This window comes from Miscanthus floridulus, chromosome 12, assembly GCF_019320115.1.
Source record: "Miscanthus floridulus cultivar M001 chromosome 12, ASM1932011v1, whole genome shotgun sequence".
NCBI lineage: Eukaryota > Viridiplantae > Streptophyta > Magnoliopsida > Poales > Poaceae > Miscanthus > Miscanthus floridulus.
Window position 1 is genome coordinate 5,083,345 of NC_089591.1, and position 19,612 is coordinate 5,102,956.

Below are 19,612 nucleotides of genomic sequence, written 5' to 3' on the forward strand. Positions count from 1 at the left end.
ACTTGATCCTTGCGCGGATCAAGGGGGAGCTACACCCTTGCAGTGGGTGCTCCAACGAGGACTAGTGGAGAGTGGCGACTCTCTGATACCTCGGCAAAACATCGCCGCATTCCTTTCTCTCCCTATTTACTTTGAGCACTTACTTTGAGCAATTCAATACTTGTTTTACATTCATAGAATTGCTATGCTAGAGTAAGTTTGGAACATAGGGTGCAAGTCTTTTGTGCGTTGATTTGATAGAAACACTTTTCTAGGCACAAGGGGTTAATTGGGCTATCCGTAGGATTTGATTATTGAAAAAAAATTTAGAATTAGCACAATTCACCCCCCCCCTCTTGGGCATCTTGATCCTTTCAATTGGTATCAGAGTCTCGTGCTCATGCTTTTAAGCTTAACCGCTTAGAGCAAGATGTCTCACGGGGATGGACCTCCTCCTATCTTCGAGGGGGATGATTTTCCATATTGGAAAATTCGTATGGAGGCCTACCTAGAAGCTCTAGATGTTGGAATTCTTAGAGCCACCTCTCAAGGGTTCCCAACACCTAAGAATGCCGCACAACCTCAAGGCGATGAAGTAAACTATGAAAAATGGAATGCAAAGGCTCGCAACACCATCTTTAGAGGCCTTTGCAAAGATGTGTTCAATCGTGTAAGGAACCACAAAGACGCCCATGCACTATGGTCGGACGTTTGTGCGCTCCATGAGGGAACCAAGAGTGAGCATGAGGAACGCTATCATCTTGTGATTAAAAAGCTAAATTCTTTTGAGATGCTTCCCAAAGAAAGTGCTAATGAAATGTATTCTTGTTTAAATGTTCTTGTAGAGGAAGTCAATGGGCTTGGACTTACTCAAATGTCACCATCCGATGTTGTGAGAAAGATCTTGAGTGTCCTCCCCATTGACAAGTATGGGCACATTGTGACTGTGCTACATCAAGGTGATCTTTCCGCCGCTACACCGACATAAATCTTGGGAAAGATCAATGCTCATGAGATGTATATGCACATCACACCACAAGATGGCTCATCCTCTACAAAGAAGAAAGAGAAAGACTTAGCATTCAAAGCTAGCCAAGATAAGGGCAAGGCAAGACTTGAGTATGAAAGCTCAAGTGATGAAGATGATGAAGAAAGTCTTGCTCTCATGGTGAAGAAGACCGCCAAGATGCTAAAGAAGCTAAACAAGAGTGGCATCAAGTTTGATGGCAAGAAGAAGAAGTTCTTCACTAGCTCAAGAAGAAAGCCAATCTCTGAGATGGATTGCTACAATTGTGGCGAACTTGGCCACCTAGCTCATCAATGCACAAAGCCCAAGAAAGACAAGTTCAAGAACAAGGGCAAGAAAGATGATTCAAGTGATGAAGATGAAAAGAAAAAGAACAAGCCATATAAGAAGAGAGATGGCAAAAAGAGAGACTTCTACAAGAAGAAGAAGAGTGGCAAGGCCTATATTGTCGGTGATTGGCTCATGGACATTGATTCATCAAGTGGATCATCCGATGATGAGAGTGACAATGAGAAGGTGGCCGCCATTGCTATTGATCTTGCATCCTCACCGCCACCATCGCCATCATCCTCTACACACCTATGCCTTATGGCCAAGGGTGAACACAAGGTAACTAAGAGTGATGATAGTAGTGATGATGAGCAAGCTAGTGATGATGATAGTGATAGCGATGATGATTCACCCACATATGATGATCTTGTCAAAATATTAAGAAAATACACTAAGATCATTAGAAAGAGTAGAGCTACAAATGAAAAACTTGATGCTAAAAATGATTCACTCTTAGCTAAGTGTGATACATTGGAAAAGGCTAGTGATGAGCTCAAAGAAACAAATCACTCTATATCATCCAAACTCAAGGAGCTCAAATCTTCTAAGAAAGTGCTTAAAGATAAACATGATAAACTTGAGTGGGTGCACAATGAGCTTATCATTAGTCACAATAACCTAAAAGATGAATATACAACTCTAAAGATCAATTATGATACCCTTGTTATTGCACAAGAATTCTTACCAAATGAGCCACATGTTGCTACTAACCATGTTGTTAAGATTGATATAGCTACCTCATGTGATGATTTAATTAATGAGAGCATTGAGCATGGATCTAGTAGCAAAGGCAAGCAAGTGGTTGAGTGCAATGACTATGATGAGTATGTCAAGCTCAAGAGTGACCATGAGAAGCTCATGAAAGATCTTGAAGAGATGAAAAGTCACAACACCATTGTGCTAGAAACTCTTGATCATGACAAAGAGTTGATCCTTGAGAATGAGAAGCTCAAAGAAGAAAACAAGAAACTCAAGGAAGAGAAGAACAATGATATTCTCAAGAAAGAGAACAAAAAGCTCAAGATGGAGAAAGAGCATCTCAAGGTGGGATTGAGCAAGTTTGCTAGAGGCAAGCATCTCCAAAGTGAGCTACTCATGAATACCGTCATGAAGATGGATAGAAGTGGCATTGGATATATGGCAAGTGTAGAGAAGAAGAAGGCTCAAGCTCAACACCAACAATCAAAGCCAAAGCTAAAGCCAAAGAGATGTTTTGAGTGTGGACAAGAAGGCCACTTTGCTCATGAGTGTCAAACTCCACCACCACAACCCTTGCCCAAGCATGCTAGACCCTTTGCTTTCAATGCTCACTACATGCTTAGAAAAGATTCTAGTGGAAAGATGAAAAGTCATGTTCTTAGGACCCCCCAACAAGAGTAGGCCTAAGAAGATTTGGGTGGCTAAGTCACTTGTTGAGAAGATAAAGGGCCCTCAACAAGTTTGGATCCCTAAAGCTTGAATCTCTTGTGTGTAGGTGAACTACAAGACCGGTGGAAGTCATTGGGTTATTGATAGTGGTTGCACTCAACATATGACCGGTGATCCTCGTATGTTCACCTCACTAGATGAAGAGGTAGATGGACAAGAGAAAATAACATTTGGAGATAATTCAAAGGGCAAGGTTAAAGGATTGGGCAAAGTGGCAATATCAAATGATTATTCCATCTCAAATGTGCTCTATGTTGCCTCATTGAGTTTCAACTTGCTATCCATTGGGCAATTGTGTGATCTTGGTTTCCAATGCTTATTCACCGAGAAGGAGGTTGTTGTATCCAAAGTAGATGACAAACAAGTGATATTCAATGGATTTAGATACAACAACTTATATCTAGTTGACTTCACCTCTGAAGATGCAAACTTGAAGACTTGCCTATTCACCAAAACAACACTTGGGTGGCTATGGCATAGAAGACTTGCTCATGTTAGGATGAGCTCACTCAAGAAGCTTATGAAGAATGATTTGGTGAGAGGGTTGAAGGATGTGAAGTTTGAGAAGGACAAGCTTTGTAGTGCATGTCAAGCCGGCAAGCAAGTTGCAAACACTCATCCAACCAAAGCCTTCATGTCAACCACAAGAGTGCTAGAACTCCTACACATGGATTTATTTGGACCAACAACATATAAGAGTTTGGGAGGAAATCTCTATTGTCTTGTGATTGTGGATGACTATTCAAGGTATACATGGGTGTTCTTCCTTCATGACAAATCCGAAGTTGCATCTTGTTTCAAGAAGTTTGCCAAGAGAGCTCAAAATGAATTTGAGGTGAAGCTCAAGAAGATAAGAAGTGACAATGGCAAAGAGTTTGACAACACAAACGTAGAAGCTTATTGTGATGAAGTTGGAATCAAACATGAAGTCTCCGCAACCTATACTCCTCAACAAAATGGTGTAGTTGAGAGAAAGAACCGGACTTTGATCACTCTTGCAAGGACAATGCTAGATGAGTACAACACCCCTGAAGCTCTATGGGCGGAAGCAATCAACACCGCATGTTATGCATCCAACCGCCTATTTCTTCAAAAGTTCCTTGTCAAGACACCGTATGAGTTGCTCAATGGGAAGAAGCCGGACGTCTCCTTCTTTAGGGTGTTTGGTTGCAAGTGCTACATCTACAAGAAGCGGCAACACCTAGGGAAGTTTCAAAGACGTTGTGATATAGGTTTTCTTGTTGGTTACTCATTGAAGTCCAAAGCATATAGAGTATTTAATCATGCCACCGGCTTGGTTGAAGAAACATATGATGTGGAATTTGATGAATCTAACGGCTCCCAAAGAGCACATGAGAATCTTGATGATGTAGGTGATGAACCATTGAGGGAGGCTATGAAGAATATTCCGGTGGGAGACATCAAGCCAAAAGATGATGAAGATGATATACAAGTCATTAACCAATCTTCTTCATCAAGTGTACCACAAGATGGTGAAAAAGATGGGAGAGTAGAAAATGAAGATACTCATATCTCCCATGAGCAAATGGTGGTACAAGCACAAGATGTTGATGCTCCACAACCTCCTCCTCAAGAGGTCAATAGAAGAAATACACCTCTCCTACAAGATCATCCACAAGATCTCATCATAGGGAGTCCATCAAAGGGTGTAATGACTCGATCTCAAAAACTTACTTCATTTATTGCTCATCACTCTTTTGTCTCTTGCTATGAGCCTACCAAGGTAGAAGAAGCTCTTAAAGATCCGGATTGGATCAATGCCATGCATGAAGAGTTGAACAACTTCACTCGCAATGAAGTTTGGACTCTTGAAGAGCGACCAAAAGGTGCAAGAGTCATTGGAACGAAGTGGGTGTTCCACAACAAGCAAGATGATCAAGGTGTTGTTGTGAGGAACAAGGCAAGACTAGTTGCAAAGGGGTTCTCTCAAGTTGAAGGTTTGGATTTTGGAGAGACCTTTGCACCGGTTGCAAGATTAGAAGCCATCCGTATCCTTCTTGCATATGCATCACATCATGAAATGAAACTATATCAAATGGATGTGAAAAGTGCATTTTTAAATGGCTTTATAAATGAACTAGTCTATGTTGATCAACCTCCCGGGTTTGAAGACCCTAGATATCCTAATCATGTTTATAGGTTGTCCAAGGCACTATATGGGCTTAAGCAAGCCCCAAGAGCTTGGTATGAGCGCCTTCAGGACTTCCTCATTGAGAAGGGCTTCACCATTGGGAAGGTCGACACCACACTATTCACCAAGAAGCTTGATGGGCATATCTTCATTTGTCAAGTATATGTTGATGATATCATCTTTGGATCATCAAATGAAGACTCATGCAAAGAATTTGGTGAATTGATGTCGAAGGAGTTCGAGATGTCAATGATTGGTGAGCTTATATTCTTTCTTGGTTTTCAAGTCAAGCAAATGAAAGAAGGCATCTTCATCTCTCAAGAGAAATACACAAAAGATCTTCTCAAGAGATTCAAGATGGATGAATGTAAGCCAATCAAGACACCAATGCCTACAAATGGACACCTCGACCTAGATGAGGGAGGTAACCCAGTTGATCAAACTCTCTACCGTTCTATGATTGGTAGCTTGTTATATTTAACCGCATCTAGGCCCGACATCATGTTTAGTGTGTGTATGTGTGCTAGATTTCAAGCTAGTCCTAAGGAAACACATTTAATTGCCGTAAAAAGAATCCTTAGGTATCTTAAGCACACACCAAGCATTGGCCTTTGGTATCCCAAAGGAGCCTTATTTGAATTAATTGGCTATTCCGATTCGGATTACGCCGGATGCAAAGTTGATAGAAAGAGCACATCCGGAGGGTGCCATTTGCTTGGTAGATCACTTGTGTCTTGGTCCTCCAAGAAACAAAATAGTGTGGCTTTGTCCACCGCTGAAGCGGAATACATTGCCACGGGTGCTTGTTGTGCACAAATATTATACATGAAACAAACTTTGCTAGACTATGGAGTAGTTCTAGAGAAAGTACCTCTTTTGTGCGATAATGAAAGTGCGGTAAAACTTGCAAATAATCCGGTTCAACACTCTCGCACCAAGCATATAGATATCCGCCATCACTTTCTAAGAGATCATGTGGCTAAAAATGATATATCACTAGAAGGTGTAAGATCCGAAGATCAATTAGCGGATATCTTCACTAAACTGCTAGATGAGGCTACATTTTGTAGATTGCGGAATGAGCTCAATATACTTGATTTTAGTAACTTCACTAAAAATTGAGCTTGTGTTGTCCCTTGCATTCATTGTAATATACAACATATTTAATTTGTGGTAATGCATATAGGGCTTGTCTAACATGGTTAAGATAACCGCCAAAAAGCGTGTGAAGAAGCTTAACCTTGGATCAAACTTGACAAGCAACTAGATTTACTTACAAATATTGCATATGCATGAATGTTGTTTTGTCGTTTTGTTCCATTTGCCCTCTTGTTGCCTATTTTCTTAAAAAGAATTATAGCCTAAGGCAAAATATTTTGAAAAATATGAGGGTTTGAGAGAGGTCACTCACATCAGTCCCAATTGGTGTTTATTTGGATCTTATTCTAGTTGGGACTTGATTGGGAACAGGCAGCGAGAAGGAAAATTGAAGATTTGCTAGGAAAAGGTGCACCAGACGCTGCACCGGACGCTGTTGTCCAGCGTCCGGTCAGTTCACAGGAGGTGAACTGCTAGTGAAGGAGTGACCGGACGCTGTGTCTGTGCGTCCGGTCAGGAAGGGTTCAGCGTCCGGTCGATCGAAGGAAGACCAAGTTGTACTGACTGGACCCTGCCTGCGTCCGGTCATGGACCACCGGACGCGTCCGGTCCTGATTCTAGAGGAACTGGACCTCTCTGGAATCAACCAGACGCTGGGTGGTAGCGTCCGGTCACTACCACCGGAGCGTCCGGTCAGTGGATCCCGCGCGTTTTCAGGACTCTTTTCCATTTCCTTCTCTGTTGCGCTTCGGATCCTCATATAACCGCAGCTTTGTGTTCCTTCTCCTTGACCTAACCCGCGCCGCCTAATCCCCAGTAACCTAGCCCTTGCCTGCCTCCTGCGCCTCCACTGCTCGCCAGCCGCGCACCACCGTGCTACCCCCTCGCCAGCCGCGTGCCATCAGAGCTCGCCGCGCCGCCGTGCCTCCCCGCGTGCCACCGCACCTGCAAAGCCCGCTCCACCATAGCTCACTGGAGTTGCCCTATCCGCACCCCTGCTCTGCCTCTTGCAGGAGTCGTCTAGCCCTAACCCTTGGTAAGCCTTTCTTTTCTACCGATTCATTAGTCTACTTATCTTTTGCGCTGCAACCCGAACTTTGTCATTGTCACTAATCCACAACCAATTCCTCGCAGTGCTTCAATTACCCTAACCCTAGCTCGGTTCTGAGGATCCCCTGCGTGACATCTTATCTTTCCTCGGATCACTGATCGTCAGGTAGAAAGCCATTCGATTCAAGTTCGCATCTACTTTGCTTTCTCTATTAGGGTTTCGCATCTATTAGACATATTGTATTTATTTGTATATCCATCTATTCTATCGTGCAGCGAGTCGGTTCCATTGTGGTTCTTCTGGCAGTTGGTAGTCAACTCGAAGCCAAGCTCGCAAGTAAGGATCGAGGCCAAGCCTCGAGAGGTTCAGTTTGTCTGTTGATCCTCATAAGCGTCAGTTCATCATCTTGTCAGTTCAGATGGCCCGCACCAAGAATGTTGGTGGTGGCCCAGGTGATGATGATCGGAGGCCCCCGCCTTGCTAGCCAGCCAGATCTAAGGGCAAGTCAACCAAGCAGGTGACATCTAAGAAGCAGAAGTACCCCGACGCAGAGACAGCGAGAGCAGCAGCTGTTGCAGAGGCCGCAGAGCGTGCCGAGAGAGGTGGTGCCCGCAGCGGCATTGTCATTGCAGATCAGCCGGTTTCACCAGCACTGAGAGCTGCGATTGAGGATGTTGAGCGTCGTCACGGTAGTCCAGCTAGGACTGCCACGTTTGCAGGATGACGGGTTGCCATTGAGGAGGGTCCATCAGCAGCGCAGGAGCCAGTTCAGCAGACTTAGGAGAGTGAGCAGGCTCAGCAGACCTAGCAGACCGAGGAGACCGAGCTAGGCACCTCAGCTATGTCCGCTCGAGTCGTACCAGTGCTGCAGTTCCACCGAGGCCAGTCACACAGCGCAGGGGTTCATGCCCTCCACCCAGACCACAGGGTCCGCCTCTAGTGGTACACCTCGACTTGAGGGCCGCTTAGCCAGGTAGGTTCAGTAGCTTGCGTTTTGTTGAGTTTGAGGTTTGGTTTCCTCCGAGGAGGGATGAGAGAGCAGCTGAGGGGTTCTACACACCATTGTAGGAAGATTTCTACAATGCTTATCTCAACAGTGGGGCAGTGTTCAGATCGCAGAGAGTCTACCGCATAGAGTCCATTGTGGCAGCAGCCGGAGAGCACATTCGGCCTTACTTATCATATCTGTCAGGGTTGATAGACTTGATTGGATGAATGGGCATATATGTACCATCTTGGGTCCTGTCAGTTTTATGCTTCACTCTTCATCGATCCACATCACAGGTTTATTCACTTTGCTTTCAGAGGCAAAGACTACTAGAGTGATGAGTGGCAGGGCTAGAGAGATACTGAGGCTATAGGAGTAGCCTATCAAGATGCATGAGGTTTGTTATGGACAGCAGGGACCTCCCAGGCATCCTCATGGAGGGCTGGTGCCCCCTACAGATTTAGTGCGCCATTGCTTCAAGGAGCCCTTTGGTGAGGGGTCAAGCAGGAACCCTAGTGACTTGACTCCTATAGCGAGAGTGCTAGAGGCCATCATCAGGAGCACACTGCTTCCTAGGTTGGGATACAGGGAGGGCCTTGACTCGCTTACAGCTCTAGCTTCTCAATGCCATCATGCAGCAGACAGTATTTGATATCTGGGATCTCCTACTTTTAGAGATGGAGGACACAATAGCTGAGGGATTCAAGGGTCGCAGGCAGCTTCCCTATGCTCACTGGATCACTGTTCCTCATCCGCAGAGTAGTGCTTGATAAGCCCCCTGGCATGATGGATGAGTATACAGGTGCCACCATGGAGTTCCCAGCTTACAACCTATCACAGAGGATCAGACACACCACTCCTCAGGCACCTAGACAGCCTAGCCATCGTCCCGACGTGCCAGAGTCCGTAGCTCAGCAGGATGAGATCATCAGAGGGATTGCAGCCACAGAGGAGGAGGAGCTAGAGGCATAGCAGGAGGTGAGCAAGTACAGTGACAGCTCTGACGACGACTACCAGCCTATACCTCAGATGCCGTCACGCAGACACAATGCAGAGGCCAGTAGCTCCAGTTCTGCTCCATCTGCTTCGCAGACAGACCCCGCTCTCATTGCCATTCTTGAGCGGATGCAGCAGGACTAGACATGACAGGCACAGGAGACAGCTGCCAACTTCGCACAGTTTCAGGCTCGTCAGGACGAGTTCCAGCGGCAGCAGTAGCTCCTTCAGCACCAGTAGTTACTTATGCAGCAGCAGCTCATGGGATTCATGCAGCATGTAGTGACAGCCATTGGGGTCCCATTGCCACAGCCTTCGCCCCAGCTTGCACAGCCTCCTACCACTTCGACGACTCCAGCAGTACAGCCCAGTGGGCTCCAGAGTCAGGGACAGCCTCCAGCTTAGTTTGCTTCACCTCTTGTATAGGTGTCCCAGTGGTTAGCCTCACCCGTGGTAGCCCCACAGTTCACTCCACTTCAGACGGGCTTCACACCAGAGCAGTCTTCCTCGCTATTTGTGCTTGAGACATTAGTCTCCAGGAGTCTTGGAGCATCCTTCAGCGAGTTGACCGGCATGCCTACTCCGCCACACATGCATACCGCCGGTCCTTCTACAGTAGCTCCAGTTGCAGTGACTACTCAGAGGCTCCCCTCGTCTGTCGCCTCGTCAGATCCTACGATAGACATACTAGCAGCTTCACAGGCAGCACCAGCCCCAGCTCAGACCCAGACCGCTTCAGCGACACTTCCTGCCACAGAGGGTCAGTCAGTTCAGAGCTCAGGGTCAGATGATAATGGTGCCCAGTTCCAGCTTGCCCCACGTACTTCAGCGCCCGACTCGTCCGCTGCAGCCCCGCCGACCGACCCTTAGATTTTGGTGTTTGACGCCAAAGGGGGAGAGGGTTTGAGTATGTAGTCTCAGGAGGAGCTACATTTAGGGGGAGCTAGTTATATAGTATTAGCCTATTATATACATTTGGAGTTTAATTTGTGTGATACACTATTACTTATGCATTCGTGTGTTTACTTTCATGCATACTATTATATATATGTGATAGTGCTATCTACGTGATTGTGATATATGACATGTGTGATTTCTACTTTGCATTATCTATATGTCATATCACTTGTGTTATGCTCATTTGCTTTTGCTTCCGCGTTTATACTTCGAAGCAAATGAGTTTTGTTATTTGTACTCATGCTTAATTCATATCCTTTGAGTACATTGTGTTGGCTTGGGTCATATAAGCTTGACCAACTCTTTTGTTCTTATCGACAAAAGCTTATATGAACCAAGCCCATCAAAAACCTCACTCTTTCACATACTCGAGGTGGTATTGTCATCAATCACCAAAAAGGGGGAGATTGAAAGCATCTAGGCCCCTAGTTGGATTTTGGTGATTAATGTCAATACAAGATTACTATGACTAACGTGTGTTTTGTAGAGGCAATTAAGTTAGGTCATGGTAATGGAGATCGATTGGGCAATCGAGGTTGTCATGCCCCTACGATGGAAATCGTTTCGGTTTTCAAAGGATGGACGACAAGGTTAAGGATAACTAGTTCTAAGTGTCAATTGAAGTTGGAGAGACACTTAGAGTAGTTTAGGACTTTATTTTTTCCTTTGGCCGTACTATGAAGGGGGGTATGGATGGGTAGCTTGACCTAGTTGAGTCTAGTGAGTTAGGTGTGGTGCACACTTGTTAAAACTAGCTCTAGGTAGCTCCTATGAATGCCTAAGATCCTTTGGAGCAAACTTCATTCACATATGATCAAGAGTTGGAAGTGAATGGAGGGTCAAATACTGACCGGACGCTGGCTCCGGTGTGACTGGACGCTGGCCATAGGGTCCAGTCAGTTCATTTAACCATGAAGAACAAGTCTGGTGTGACCGGACGCTGGAAGGTCATGTGACCGGACGCTGAGGGCCAGCGTCCGGTCGACTCCAGTAAGGGTCCTAGACTTGAGAAAGAGTGACCGGACGCATTCAGTCAGTGGTGATCGGACCCTATGTATCCAGCGTCCGGTCATTTACAGTAAGCATCCAAGAGCGACTGAACGCGTCCGGTCGGTACTGATCCGGACCCTGACAGCATCCTGTCATCATGTGAAAACTGTTGTGCGGGTTGAACTGACTAGAGCGTCCAGTCACCCCGCAGAAGCTCATAACGGTTCGTTTTTCAGGCTGCCTTATAAATAGAAGCTCCACTCGTGAGTGGAGCTACTTTTGCTCATTCCTACAGCTGAGAAACACATTTGTGAGTGCCAAGAAGAGCAAGGTCCTAGTGAGGTGTTTGTGATTTGAGAATCCAAAAGTGAAACCTCATTAGTGAATTAAGAGTAGACAAGTGTGCATCCATCTTCTCATTAGGCTTCGCGTGGTCAAGTGAGAGTTCGTGCTTATTACTCTTGGTGATCGCCATCACCTAGATGGCTTGGTGGTGATTGGGAGCTTGGTGATCACCCGGCGGAGCTTGTGGGTGACCCAACTCAAGTTGTGAGCGGTTTTGGGTGATTCGCCGTGATGGAGTGTCGAAGAATCAACCCGTAGAGAGCACTTGATCCTTGCGTGGATCAAGGGGGAGCTACACCCTTGCGCGGGTGCTCCAACGAGGACTAGTGGAGAGTGGCAACTCTCCGATACCTCGGCAAAACATCGCCGCGTTCCTTTCTCTCCCTATTTACTTTGAGCACTTACTTTGAGTATTTACTTTGAGCAATTCAATACTTGTTTTACATTCATAGAATTGCTATGCTAGAGTAAGATTTGGAACATAGGGTGCAAGTCTTTTGTGCGTTGATTTGATAGAAACACTTTTCTAGGCACAAGGGGTTAATTGGGCTATCCGTAGGATTTGATTATTGAAAGAAAATTTTGAATTAGCCCAATTCACCCCCCCCCCTCTTGGGCATCTTGATCCTTTCAGCTGTGACGAGGCCTCTGTGGTCTCAAACAGAGCCAAAGGTGTCTCCTTTCCTTCAATTGGGGCCATGGGGAAGGCAAAGGACTCAATAACTGCAACCAAAGTGCACAACAGAGTCTGCACCGTGGCAAGGTGTGCGGTAGAGCTTTAGGGAGTTCATGGCTAGCTACACAATGGGGTGTGTGGGGTTACGATGAAGATCGATGGCCAAATCTTGCCACACGAGGTGATCGGAGTTGGCCAGATCGTCCCTGGTATAGCGGCGACATGGGCGCATGGCAGTCTGCTGAGGCAAACATGACCAGTAGCCCCTAGGGCTCCTCTTCTTCTTTCATCTAGCGCATGGCGCATCCCTCGGCAAGGTGAAGCTTGCCGAGGTGCTTGTTCCACCTCTACTGGCTCAAGGTGGCTGGAACACAGCTATGCCATGGCAGGGTCTAGCCATGGTGAGCACGGTGGGGGTGACATGGCGGCGGTAGTGGTCATGAGCCCCTTTGCCTCAACAAGGCTGTGCCTTGGCTCGTGTGCGTGTGTGCGATGCACCACAATAGCGAGAAGGATGGCCCTTGGTTGTCCCAAGGGGGAGAATACGGCTGCACGGCCAGGGCATGTCCATGGTGGAGAGCATGGGAGAGCGGCATCGGGGCTCACCGTGGTGGTAGGGTAGGTAGGATGGTGGTGCGGTGGTGAGTTGAGGACATGGCAAAAGGTAGCAGTGCGGTGCTGAACCGCTATGGTGAGGAAGACGATCGGGGCGCCGTCTTTTTCTCTGGCGAGCTCGGGCAACTCCAGTGGGCTCGGCTCCTTCCCTCAGTCCTTCTCATCCTCTATGGCGTTGTGGTGGTTCATGGGTTACCACAGAGTGGCGACGCGGTGTAGGAGGGGCGCTAGGGCACTAGGGTGCCCTCTTATAGGGAGTCCACGGCCATGGCAAGCTACGAACAGCTGGGGAAGGGCAGGAGGGGTACAAGTAGGGTAGATATAGCCTCTAGGCTAGGGTTTTGGTAATAATGGGTGGTGGTACAGGCGCTGATGCTCCCAATTTGAGCGGTGTCTAGTAAAAAAGGTGGATGGGGCAATGTCATGGTGTGGGGCCACTGGTAGCTAGGTGTCAGTAGTGGTGTGGCACGGCTAGAAGAGGGTGCGTACACTGTGGATCATGGACGTGGCGTCCATCCGTGCATCAGCACCCAACGGCTCGAGGGCAAGCGGCTGTGATGCGAGGGCGTGGCATCAGATGCCCGCACTGGCAAGGTGTTTTGCTCAGTGATGGGAGAAGCAGAGGAGGGGGAGAGCGAAGCGGATGACAAGGTGGGCCCAATGGTCAGCGGTAGGGGAAGGCGACAATGTAGCGCATTGCGATGCAGGGCGCGGGCATGGGCCATTACTGGGCCACGCAGCTGCGCGAGTGCGAGCGCAGGTGTGAGTGGGGTGCTATGCCATGTTGCTGGGCCAGCGCTAGTGCATGCACGGGCGTGGGTCACTGGGCTACACGGGCAGTCGTGGGCCGGCGGTGCTGGGCTACCTTCCCCTTTTCTATTTCCCTCCCTTTTCCAATTCCTTTTCTATTTATATTTCTATTTCTATTTCCACACTACACCTTGGGCTCCTATGCATGTATACATGTGTTGCCAGCATATATACATCCTAGTGGGATCCTCTTGGGGTCATCTAGGGTCCTAGGGTCCAAGGCAACGGTTAACAACTCACACAACAAGTTATTGATAAAGGTTGATTTGATTTTATTACATCACATAAAATCATGAAGAAGCAACTCACAAGTTGAATTAAATGCAAAATGCTCAACCATGCTAACTTGGGTTCTACTTGTGCAACTACATGGGTGGTTTCCTAGTATGCACACTCACCATGCATGGGTTTTGTTAAAAAAAATTAAATTCAGATTTTTGGTTATTGGAAAACCTAGGTGAAAGCTCTAGTTTGGATTTTGGTGAATTGATGAAACCCTAAGTGCTAACATAGTTTATCAAGTGATCATGAGATAGGTAGCACATTCCAAGTGGTGAAGCAAATGAAGATCATAGCATGGTGATGATGATGCCATGATGATGATCAAGTGCTTGGACTTGGAAAGAAGAAAGAGAAAAACAAAAAGCTCAAGGCAAAGGTATAAACCATAGGAGCTATTTTGTTTTGGTGATGAAGACACTTAGAGAGTGTGATCACATTTACGTTTGATAGCCGTACTATTAAGAGGGGTGAAACTCGTATCGGAATGCGGTTATCAAAGTGTCACTAGATGCTCTAACTCATTGCATATGCATCTAGGATCTAATGGAATGCTAACACCCTTGAAAATGTTTGTAAAAATATGCTAACACATGTGCACAAGGTGATACACTTGGTGGTTGGCACATTTGAGCAAGGGTGAAGAAGTTAGAGGTGAAAAGGTGTTAGTCTTGCTGGTCACTAAGTGACCGGACATAGGTCTCAGAGGGACCGACGCGTTAGGTCAAGTGTGGCAGCAAAGATGCTGGCGTCGGTCATACGACTGGACGCTGGGTCTTGGACTGACCGGACGCTAGAAGGGCACATAAGGTCCTGTTGTTGGGCAGCACACAGAGGCTATGGTCTCTGACCAGACGATGGCAGGGTCCGGTCGTGAATGACCGAACGCGTCTGGTGGGCAAAATGCGTTTCTGGAACCTTACTAGAAACGACCGAACGCTGGTGGCTCAGTGTCCGATCAGTTATAGCGCTGCGTCTGGTCAACTCAAGTGACCGTTGAGATCGGGACACATGGCTGTCGTCGGGCGACTGGACGCTTTGGCCCAGCGTCCGGTCAACATGACCGGAGCATCCGGTCAGCCCGCGTTGTGCCAGTGAAGGGGTACAATGGCTTTATTTTGTGGGGGCTTCTATTTAAGCCCCATGGCCGGTTCAAGCTCACTCCCTTGGCCATTTGCATTGACATAGCAACATTGTGAGCTCAGCCAAAGCCCTCCCACTCATCTCCATCATTGATTCATCATCTTTGTGAGATTGGGAGAGAATCCAAGTGCATTGCTTGAGTGATTGCATCTAGAGGCACTTGGTGTTCGTGTTTCGCTGTGGATTTTGCTTGTTACTCTTGGTGGTTGCCGCCACCTAGACGGCTTGGAGCAGTGAGGATCGTTGAGCGGAGAGTGGTGATTGTCTCCGGCTCCGATCGTGGTGATTGTGAGGGATTCTTGACCTTTCCCCGGTAGAGAGCCAAAAGGTACTCTAGTGGATTGCTCGTGGCTTGTGTGATCCTCATCTTGTGTTGGTTGTGTGGCACCCTATTGAGGGTTTGGCGTGTGAAGCCAATTAGCACGTGAACCTCCAAGTGAGTGAATCGCCACAACAAGGACTAGCTTGCCGGCAAGCAAGTGAACCTCGGCAAAAATCATTGTGTTCATCATTGATTCCGAGGTGATTGGTCTTCATTGTTATTCATCCTTGTGATTGATTGGTTCCTTCATCTACACGGTGGTATAACCTTCTTGATCACTGTCGCAGAACCGACCAATTTATAAGAATACAAGTACAATGGCAATCCGCAAGCGGTCGCACTATCATACTTGAACCCATATAAACCCGGTAGTCCGTCGAGTACCACGACGGGTCTCGATAAATGATTTACAACAACCAAGATCGTACAGGATTCAACATACATGCCACATATTACATAAAGTTCACAGATACTTTTCATCATCAGAGTATGAATAAAAGTTATTACAAACCGAGTTTGATAAATAAAGCGGAAGCAAATAAGTTCGAAGATAAAGTTTCCAACATAGTTTGATACAGTGCCAAACTAGATCATGGTCCACAAAAGCAAAGATAGGAATTACTAAAGAAGCCTGCCCAAGGCTTACTCCTCATCCACAGCGGGATAGAAGCAACTCTTGCAATACCCATGATACACAGTGCCATCTGCAACAATGGGAAAATAAACCCTGAGTATGAGAAGGTACTCAGCTAGACTTACCCATCATGAACCAGAAATAAAATGACTCCAAGGATTATGCAAGGTTGTATAAGTGGACGTAACTCGACAACAGTTTGCGTAAAAGCAATTGAGTCATGGTACAGTTACAATTTCTTTATCAGGTTAATTATAACTATCCATTTCTAGGTTAGCAACTATCCTGTGCCAAACATGTGGTATATCATTTAGAAGCATACAATAGTAACCATAGCAGGTATTGTAATTCCATATTCATCCGAACCATCATGTTTCATAACACAGTTGCTACGATGTTGGGACTAGCCAAGTTTCTCACTATCCAGGAGAGACGGTGATTCGAATCGATTTCAACCAGCTGGGAATTTATTCCTAACACAAACCCAGATCTACCAGCCACGATAGTCTTAGGTCACCTTTGGTACAACTCAGGTACACATTTCATGGGTCCGTACTGCGCCGCACAATCTGGAACACCAGATGCCAGGATGCTCAGGCCAAGCCTACCCTTGGGCTCAGTCTGATCGTTCCCCGGAAGGAGCGCACAACAGAACGGTTCCCGGCCTGAGTTGAATTACTCGGCTTCGCGGTCGGAACGAGTTATCCGGCCAGCTAAGTGAGAGGCATGCGTTCAATCTTGTCAGAAGTGCCAACAATGGTACGGTCCTTAATCGACACAGACGGGGATAAATCCACACCCAAGACCTCCATGTCTTGTTGCTTCTCTATCTACTTCCCGTCCGGTCTCGATTTACTTTTACCACATGGTTCTGTTCCACGATAGCAGATATAGCCAACCGTGCTCTGGTATCCACCTATATCTCGCAGGTGATAGGACATCACCCGACTTCTACTGGTCTAAGCATGGCTAAGCATATATATTCGATCCTGGACCTATACCGGTTAAAGGTGTAATATCTGGACAAGGAATGTACATGCATCAAGTGGTTTCATTCAACTCTTATAACCTAATGCATCAATCATAAATACGTAAGTAAACATTTGTAAATTACTGGGAGACTTATAATGCTCCGGGGCTTGCCTCGTAGAAAGGAAGTAGGGCGGTGGTCAGGACACTTCGGAAGCTCTTCAGGGTTCTGCTCCACGCCTTCGGGAGCTGTGGCTTGCGGATCCTCCTGCTGGTTCCCTTCCTCTGCTTCTTTGAATTCCAGCAACGTGATCTCTTCCTCCGATCCTAGATGCATGAGTATGGCATAAGTATTACGAATGCATATATGTTAACAAGTGCATCATGTTTATTGAGTAGGTGCATATCTCTTCTCGATTATTACTTAACTACTTCTACAATGCATCGACTATGCCACCAACAGTAGCTACGTGTTTCACTCATAACTGGAGTTCTACTAATCCAAAAACAGTGATCCTGGACTTTCTGTAAAGCTTATCAAATTCTCTACAACTTTGTTATTAACCATTTTTACAGTACACATTAGTTTCCACATGCAACTCAGCAAACTCTAGAATCAGTCCGGAAACTATTTAATATGCAATATAAAGTAATAATACTTCTACTTCATGTAATCATTCAAATTTGACAACATAGAATCTACCAGCAGTTTAAGCATACCAAATACAGTAAAGATAATATAATGATGAAGCCCAAACTATTTATTAAATTGCCTTTATTATTTTATTTAGATATCTAGGTTAAATAATAAACATATATCAGATATACTTCATAAATTCTCAAAAATTTACAGTGTCTTACTAATGCTATAAAAGGACTACTATAAAAATTTCATGTCATTTTACTAAGTAGAACATCCTATGCAAAAATGACAAGGAAGCAAGGCTTGAAATAGCATAAATGGAAAATCCTATTGAAAAGTGTCAAGCAATAGATTTCCTATTTTTCTTAACATCCATATGGTACTAGGATTACCTCCAACAAATTTCATGAATTTTGGACTCATAATTAATTTATGAAAATTCATGCAAGGATTGACTATCCATAAAAGAAAAATCTATAACTATAAATCTACACATGCACTGGTCCTCAAATTTTCACCAGAGCTCTTATATGCTAAGACTAGCTTACCACAAAAATGTCATAATTTTTGGAGCACAGGAACTCTAGATATAAAATAAACAAATTTGAATGCATTCAAAAGCACATTTCAAATCCCTATTTAAATCTCCAAAACTTTCTACTGTAAATGTTAAAAACATATTTTTCCTAAATACTACACCTCCTAAGGAACACTACAAAATTTATTTCACAAATTTAGGAGCTACCAAACTAAAGATACAAAAATAACAAAACACATGAAATTAGGGTTTAAATCTGAAAAGAATGAACTAGCTTTCTAATACCAGTCACTGGCAACCGGGGCCCACCGGTCAGTCGGGCCCGCTTGTCATCAACTGAAAACAGGGGAGACGGTGCCGTTCGACTGCGGCACAGCCCTAGCTCATCGCCGGTGAACTTGCCGGTGGTAGCGACTACACCTACAGGGTCTACTCATTCACCCGCACCCGGTGGTGGCCTTCGTATGGATGGAAGGAGCACCGAAGCACTTCACCGCCGACCATGGCGGACGGCTGTGATGGCACGGCGGGGCGGAACAATGGCAAAACACCGGTGACGACCTCAGTGGCTCGATCTAAAGCTCGGATGAGCACCAGGGTACTACGGCGGACCTAGCGCATCAGCTATCGCGTGGAATGGTAGACTACAACGGCGTGGCCACGACGACGGAACACGGCAGTGAACTCCGGCAAAAGCGTGTGCGTTGCTGCGGCTTACCAAGCTGGAACAGCGGGCGATGGGGGACGTCTGGAGTTGCTGGGGTGACGGTGGTGTTGTTGCGGTGGCGGAGGAGCAGCGAGGATGAGCTGTCGTCGGCAATGGCGCCGGCGGCTCTTGGTGCGGAAATGGCGGCAGCAGCGGGTGAGGAAGAAGGCCGAGGAAATGAAAAACAGAGCGCGGAAGGGGTCGGGCGGGCGCTGGCGGGGTTAAGGCCGCGCCCAGGCGCGTCGTGGCCTGCGGGGACATGCGACCGTTTCCCGCGCCACGCGGCGTGCGAAGCCTGCCGATGTCGGCCACTGAACGGCTTCGTTCAGTCGATTCAGAGCAGCAAGCCTGAGCCTGATGACGCGTTTTGATGGTGAATTAACTGTTAAACCAAAGCTCCAAAGTGCAAACAATCTGAACAAAAATCATAGCCCTAAGTACCAGCTACAACTTTTGTTAAGGGATCATGTGCCAACTCTCAACTAAACTCGAGTTATATCATCACAAAGATTGGTTTGTCAGGCTGTCAGTGAACTTGACTTAGAAAAAATTTGTTAAGTGTTGCAATGAGTGTTTTACTAATTTTTGTGATCCAATTTCAAACATGTTAGGAGCTGAATCAGTCCAAGACCCAAAAATCAAAGTTGTTCCTTATGTCAAACACTACAACATTGCTTTAGTGAACTCCTCCATGCAAGGCCTCTAGCACCTAGTTCCAAATTGGTCAAACATGTCACATTTAAAAGAGGAAACACATCAAAGCATGGCTTAATGACCAAACTAGCCCTAGCCCTAAATACCTAAGTTGTTCATAATGATATCCTAAGCATGTTTAAGCAATTTGCAAGGCCATTCAATCATTTCATGTAGTAGTCACTCATAGAGCTATTTAAAGTAATCACATGAAATATGCCTTAAAGACTTGACCATGAAAAA